The 7278-nt window shown below is 42.7% G+C and overlaps 1 protein-coding gene across 3 annotated transcripts in view; it reads right to left on the bottom strand.

Annotated features, from left to right (window-relative positions):
* LOC123520034 (tumor protein p53-inducible protein 11-like) overlaps positions 1–7036 on the bottom strand; it is a 273982-nt gene extending 266946 nt beyond the window's left edge. For all 3 annotated transcript variants that reach the window (XM_045281879.1, XM_045281878.1, XM_045281877.1), the window contains exon 1: positions 6946–7036. The gene's annotated coding sequence lies outside the window, so the exon portion shown is untranslated. The remainder of the gene's footprint in view (positions 1–6945) is intronic.
* Positions 7037–7278: the final 242 nt, after the last annotated feature.

Below are 7278 nucleotides of genomic sequence, written 5' to 3'. Positions count from 1 at the left end.
CCTTAGTGATGGCTTGTTGACATGCTTCTGTGTCACTTACTACTGACTGCTAACTGTAAGGGTAGAGATTAAAGATAATATAGACTTTTGTGATAATTTGTTCCTCTGTTACTTACTTCAGTACAAGGACGCATCTTGACCTTAAGTTTTGGGTGTGATTAGACGATTTTATTGGCATTAGGAAAGGATCTATGGAGGTCAGAAGATTAATGGCCAGAGTCTTCACTATTCTAATCCCAACATATTTTTCCGAAGCTGTATAAAATCGTCAAATAGTAACCAGAATGAATAAGAAAACGCGTCCTGGTCCTGAGGAGATTAGAATTATCATAGATGGAATGATGGCTTGTTGGCTTGACTTAGTCCTAACTGCTTACTGTAAGGATAGAGATTGAATACAAAATAGACCTTAGAGTTGGCTTGTTCCTCTCCTACTCACTGCTAACTCTAAGGGTAGAGATTAACGCATTCAGTACTGTGACGCATCTTTACCTTGAGTTTTGGACGCTTTTATTGGCATTAGGAAAGGATCTATGGAGGTTAGAAGATTAATGGCCAGTCTTCACCATTCTAATCCTCACGAAAGTTTGTGAAGCTGTATAAAAACGCCAACAAGGAAGCAGAATAAATATAAAAACACGCTCTGGTACTGAAGAGGTTAGAGATAAAACAGACACAAGAGATGGCTTGTTTCTTAGCGAGTTGCTGCTAACTGTAAGGATAGAGATTAACGATAGAATAGACATTAGTGGCAGCTCGTCTTTTTATGGAGTAGCTCACCCATCACTATAGTCATCTAGTTCAATGCACGTCACTTCATCAAAAACATTTAACCCCTTCAGTACCATGACACGTTACCATATTCACTCTCCTTACTACTCGTTGGTTGTATACAGCTTCAGAAACTCATGTGGGGATTACAATAGTGAAGACTGGCCATTAATCTTCTGACCTCTATAGACCCTTCCTAATGTCAATCAAGTGGTCTAATCGTACACAGTTCTCAAGGTAAAAATGTGTCAAAATACTGAAGGGGTTACAGAAAAATCGCCTCATCAGATATGTAGATTGTGTATTGTGATAGAAGTAAATCTCATTCTCTTATTTTCCTCTCAAATTCTGTTTTCCTATATAAAGCGGTACAATTTCCAAACTAAACTTGTCTGGATGGAATGTGGGGGGATGCGGTGGTGGGTGGGGAGGAGCCTTGTTCTGTGCTATCCTGTCTCTGGCATTGATAGTTACAGCAGGATAGTTAGCCTAATTGCCTGCGGGTCTGTTGATACTTAGACTTCCTTTGTGTTTCTTTATATACACTTCATCTCTCCATCTTCCTCTTCCTCTTCTACTCTTCCCTTCTCCTCCTTCTTCTTCCCTTCATCCTCCTCTTCCTTCTTCTCCTTCTTTTCTTCTTCTTCTTCTTCTTCTCCTCCTCTTCATCCTCCACCTCCTTCTGCTCTTCCCCGCTCCTCCTCGTCCTCCTCCTCCTCCTCCTCCTCCTCCTCCTTCTATTCCTCCTCCTCCTCCTCCTCCTCCTCCTCCTCCTCCTCCTCCTCCTCCTCCTCCTCCTCCTCCTCCTAGTACTACGCCGTCTCCAAAAATCCTTCTTAAAGTCAAAACAAAGTTGGATAAACAAAAACATATTCCTCCTCTGACAGGTGAGAGAGAGAGAGAGAGAGAGAGAGAGAGAGAGAGAGAGAGAGAGAGAGAGAGAGAGAGAGAGAGAGAGAGAGAGAGAGAGAGAGAGAGAGAGAGAGAGAGAGAGAGAGAGAGAGAGGTCGTATATGTGCAGGTAGAGAAAGACAATTTAAAAAGACGAAGAGGGACACACACACACACACACACACACACACACACACACACACACACACACACACACACACACACACATAATTCCCCTTACCAACGTACATGTTTGAGGGAAAAGCCATTACCGGTTTTTCCCTTAATGGAGAGAGAGAGAGAGAGAGAGAGAGAGAGAGAGAGAGAGAGAGAGAGAGAGAGAGAGAGAGAGAGAGAGAGAGAGAGAGAGAGAGTGTGTGTGTGTGTGTGTGTGTGTGTGTGTGTGTGTGTGTGTGTGTGTGTGTGTGTGTGTGTGTGTGTGTAGTCGAAGGCAATAGAAAATGGAAAGGAAGAGAAAAAGAATAGGAAATAAAAAAAAGGAGGAAAGATAAGGAAAGTCTAATTCTGCGTGCAAAAATCTGAGAGGCATTTGGAGTGCAAGGAGGAGGAGGAGGAGGAGGAGGAGGAGGAGGAGGAGGAGGAGGAGGAGGAGTGAGATTGTTGCAGTGAGAGAGAAACGCATCTTTACCCACCCAGTAAGAGAGAGAGAGAGAGAGAGAGAGAGAGAGAGAGAGAGAGAGAGAGAGAGAGAGAGAGAGAGAGAGAGAGAGAGAGAGAGAGAGAGAGAGAGAGAGATCAAACAGAGGATTAAGCGAAGGAGAGGAGGAAAAGAACAAGCAGATTAGTAGGTAGTTAATTAAGTAGATAAACAGGTAGATAATTGAGCAGGTGAACAGGTAGGCAACGAACTAAAACTACTAAACTCTCTATCTTCAGCTTCTCTTTCATCGCTATACAGTATCGCAGCTTTCGTTATTTTCCACCGCTATTTCAACGCTAACTTCTCCTCCAATCTTGCTAACTACGCTAAATAAATCTTCCTTTCTACTTTTTCCCATCTCTATTCTCTCCATCTCCTCAATACATGCCAGTAGTCAACCAGTAGTCACAATCTTTCATCCCCTTCCACTAGTCAACTCTGGAACTCCCTGCCTGCTTCAGTATTCTCTCTTCCTGTGACTCTTTCTAACTCTTTTAACCTTTCCCCCTCCTCCTCCCATCGCCTCACTGCCTTCTCAATTCTTCCTCTCGTCCCTTTTCTCTCCACCACCTCAGTGCAAGCCAGTAGTCACCCAGTATTCACAATTTTTCATCCTCTTTCACTGGCAAACTCTGGAACTCCCTGCCTGCTTCCTATGACCTGAACTTTTTCCTTTCTTAACCGCTGTCTCACTACTTTCATCTCTGCTCCCTCTACCTCCGTAATGCAAGCCAGTAGTCACCCATTCATTCCCTTTCATTAGTAGACTGTAACTCCCTGCTTGCTTCAGTATTCTCTCTTCCTATGACCTCGACTCTTTTCTCTTTTAACTGTCTTTTCACTATTTGCATCCCTTTTCTCTCCCTTTACCTAATACAAGCTAGTAGTCACCCAATATTCGTAATCTTTCATCCCCTTTCACTGGTAAACTCAAGAACTCCCTGTCTATTTCAGTATTTTCTCTTAATATGACCTAAACTCCTAACTTCCTTCTCTTACTTTCGTCTCTGTTCCCTCTACCTCAGTAATGCAAGCCAGTAGTCACCCAGTATTCACAATCTTTCATTCCCTTTCACTGGTAAATTGGAACTCCCTGCATGATTCAGAATTCTCTCTTCCTATGACCTAAACTGTTATCTACCTTTTCACTATTTCCATCCCTATTCTCTCCACTCCCTAATGCAAGTCAATAGTCACCCAGTATTCACAATCTCTCATCCCCCTTCACTAGTAAATTCCGGAACTCCCTGCCTGCTTCAGTATTAACCTCTTCCTGTGACCTGAACTCTTGACCCCTTCAGTACTGGGACACATTTTTACCATGAGTTTTGTGTATCATTAGACCATTTTATTGACATTAGGAAGGGTCTATGGAGGTCAGAAGATTCATGGCCAGAGTCCTCACTATTTTAATCCCCACATAAGATTCTGAAGCTGTATAAAATCGCCAGATAATAACAATGGATATGAAGACGTGGCATGGTACTGAAGGGGTTAACTGCCTCCCCACTATTTCCATCCCTATTCTCTCCACTTCCCTAATGCAAGCCAGTAGTCACCCAGTACATATTCACAATCTTTCATCCCCCTTTCACTGGTAAATTCCGGAACTCCCTGCCTACTTCAGCATTCACCTCTTGCCGTGACCTAAACTCTTTGAACAGGAAGAAGGATTTTCAAGACACTTCAACTAAAGGTAATCCTCTTTTGTAGTGACTGGCACCTCAATGGACCTTTTTTAGTGTGAACCTTTCTGTTGTCCTTAGCCAAAAACCATCTTACACGTGAATAATTAAACATAAGAGCAGGTAGCTAGATACTTCACCAAACCAACAGTAGGTGAATAAGTAAAAAGAAGCAGGTAACATAGTAAATAATTAACCAGGTGAAACAGGTAGATCATTAATTAAACATGGATAATTGAATAAGCAAACCAGGTACACAGGTAGGCAATTAGCAGACACACAGGTAAAGCAGGTGAGCAGTTAATCCGGTGTCCAAATAAGCAGAAACACAGAGAGAGTTAGCCAAAAACAAAGAGTGACGGGGAGAAAGACAAAGAGAATGTAATGAAGAGGAAGAATGAGGAAAGAAGGAAGGGAGAGAAGAGGAAGAGGGAAGAGAAGATAGAAGAGAAAAAGGCGAGGATGAAATAGGAAAAGAATGAAGAGAAAAAGGAGAGAGATGGAAAAAAGGAGTAAAGGAGATGAAGAAAAATAAAACGGAATAGAAGAAAAGAGGGAAGGAGAGAAAGGTGAGAAACAGAAAAGCAGAGAAAGAGGGAAAATTTGAAAGGAGAGAGAGAGAGAGTGAGAGAGAGAATGAAATAAGAGTACAGGTAGGGAGAAACAGGTAATGAGACAAGAGACAAGTGAATAGGGAGAGACAGAGTAAGCTAGACAGGTAGACAGGAATAGACAGACAGAAATTGAAGACAGGAGATGAAGAAGGGAGAAAAATGACAGTAAGAAGAAATAAGAGACAGGAAGAAAAGTAGAAAGAAAGGATAGAAGAGAGAGAGAGAGAGAGAGAGAGAGAGAGAGAGAGAGAGAGAGAGAGAAATAAAGATAGCAGATAAGAAAGAAAGAAAATAAACGATAAGACACAAAAGCAGGAAGAAAAGAAATAAAAAAAGAGACAAGGAGAGAAACTATTAGGAAGAGAAAGGGAGACAGAAAGAAAGAGATACTAACAGAGAGACACAGTGAAGGAAGAAACGGAGAGATGTGTGGAAGGAAGACAGGAAACAGGGAAAGACAAGGTGGTAGGGAGATAAAGAAAGAGATAAAGAGAAAAGAAGAGAAACAGAAGAGAAGACAAGGAAAAAGATTGACATGGAGAAACTAGGTATAAGGAAAGAGAGAGAGAGAGAGAGAGAGAGAGAGAGAGAGAGAGAGAGAGAGAGAGAGAGAGAGAGAGAGAGATATTTCCCATTATTTTCTTCCTATTTTAGCAGAAGACGCGTTATATTATCTCTGGGATCACGAAAACAATCTTGCAAACACTCCTTCCCGATCAACTTGAGAACACTCGCCATCGCTCGCTGGAAAAACACACTCTCTTAAACACTCTAGAAAACCCCACTAACTTCTGAAAACACTCTTGAAAAACCCACTAACTTCTCAAAACACTCTTGAAAAACCCTGTGACTTCTGAGAACACTTGAAAACCCCACTAACTTCTGGAAACACTCTTGAAAACCCCACTAACTTCTGGAAACACTCTAGAAAACCCCACTAACTTCTGATAACACTCTTGAAAACCCCACTAACTTCTGGAAACACTCTTGAAAACCCTGTGACTTCTGAAAACACTCTTGAAAACCCTGTGACTTCTGAAAACACTCTCGAAAACCCTACTAACTTCTGATAACACTCTTGAAAACCCCATTAACTTTGAAAACACTTGAAAATCCGAGGAAAACATTCTTAAAACCCCACTAACCTCTGAAAACACTCTTGAAATACTCTTGAAAACTGCAAAATTTCTGACAACACACTCCTGAAAATACTATAGACTCTTTTCAAAACGCTCCTGCAAACCACCCCTTGAAAACCCTTGACAATACTACTAATTTCTGAAGCCACTCTTGGAAACCCTCTCGAAACCCACAGTAACTTTCGAAACCAACCTTTAAAACGCCACTCCCTTGAAGGTTTTCTTGATGACCACAACAACTTCTGAAGCACCCTTTATATGCACACTAGAAAACCCGTACCTGTGAGAACCCTTCCTTTGATAACACTCTTGAAAACCCTCTTGAAAACCCGCAACAATTTCCACTAGAGCTTCTTAAAAACAGAAATGGAAAAATTATCAAACACCCTTTCAAAACACTCTTGAAAACGGTGCATCCTTGAGAACCCTTCCCTTGAATACGTTCTTCAAAAGCCTCTTGAAAATCCGCAACAACTTCCACTAGGCTCTTTTGAAAATACTGAGGATGGAGAAAATTTTGAAACACCCTCTTAAAGCACCTGAAAACTGCGCACTCTTCGGAACCCATCTTCTTAAAACGTTCTTGAAAATCCTCTTGAAAACCCGCAATAACTTCCTCTAAAGCCTCTTGACAACAGCGACGATGGAGGAAAGTATCAGGAAGGCATTCGACCATCACTAGAAACATGAAAACGCTCTTGAATATTTCCCTTGGGCAAAAAAACACTCTTGACAACCACAGTAGCCTCGAAAAACACTCAAAAAAACAGATTCTCTTAAGAAATAGAATAAGAAACGAGAACTTCTAATGAAAAAAAAAAAAACTCATAAACACTTTTGTCAATCCAGCAACTCTTAAAACCGATCCCTGAAAACCAGACCCTTAAAAACGCCCCTTGCAAACCAGACACCATTGAAAACAACCTTGAAAACCCCAACAACTTCCACCAAACTCTCTTAAATAAAACACCAAATACACACTAAGAAAAAACAATGAATACGAACACACACACACAGATACAGACACAAAGAGGGAATGAAACTGACAAACACACATGTAAATAGACAGAAAGACGCGGAGATACAGAGCAGGTGAATCAGAGGAGAGAAGGGCAGTAAGACAGGTGGGCAGGTAGGCAGGTAAGCAGGCAGGCACGTCTAGTTAGCTCGCGGGACAGTCTTACACTCAACAGGTAGTGGCGGCGAGGGGAGGGGAGGGAGGGCGACGCGAGAGGGGAGCGCGTCTTGGCTCACCACCGCCCAAAGCACAACTGACTGCCCGCTGCGGGAGGTGGTGGTGGTGGTGGTGGTGGTGGAGGTGCCAGTGCCGCGGTGGCTCCTCCTCCTCCTCCTCCTCCTCCTCCTCCTCCTCCTCCTCCTCCTCCTCCTTCTCTCGTTTGGGAGGAAGGGAGGTTGGGCTTTTGGTGGTGGTACCAGGACTCCACCTCCTCCACCTCCACTTTCTTCTCCTCCTCCTCCTCCTCCTCCTCCTCCTCCTCCTCCTCCTCCTTCTCCTC

Source organism: Portunus trituberculatus, chromosome 46, assembly GCF_017591435.1.
Source record: "Portunus trituberculatus isolate SZX2019 chromosome 46, ASM1759143v1, whole genome shotgun sequence".
Lineage (NCBI taxonomy): Eukaryota > Metazoa > Arthropoda > Malacostraca > Decapoda > Portunidae > Portunus > Portunus trituberculatus.
The sequence above is the reverse complement of the archived record's forward strand: the minus strand, read 5'-3'. Positions and strand labels throughout refer to the sequence as shown.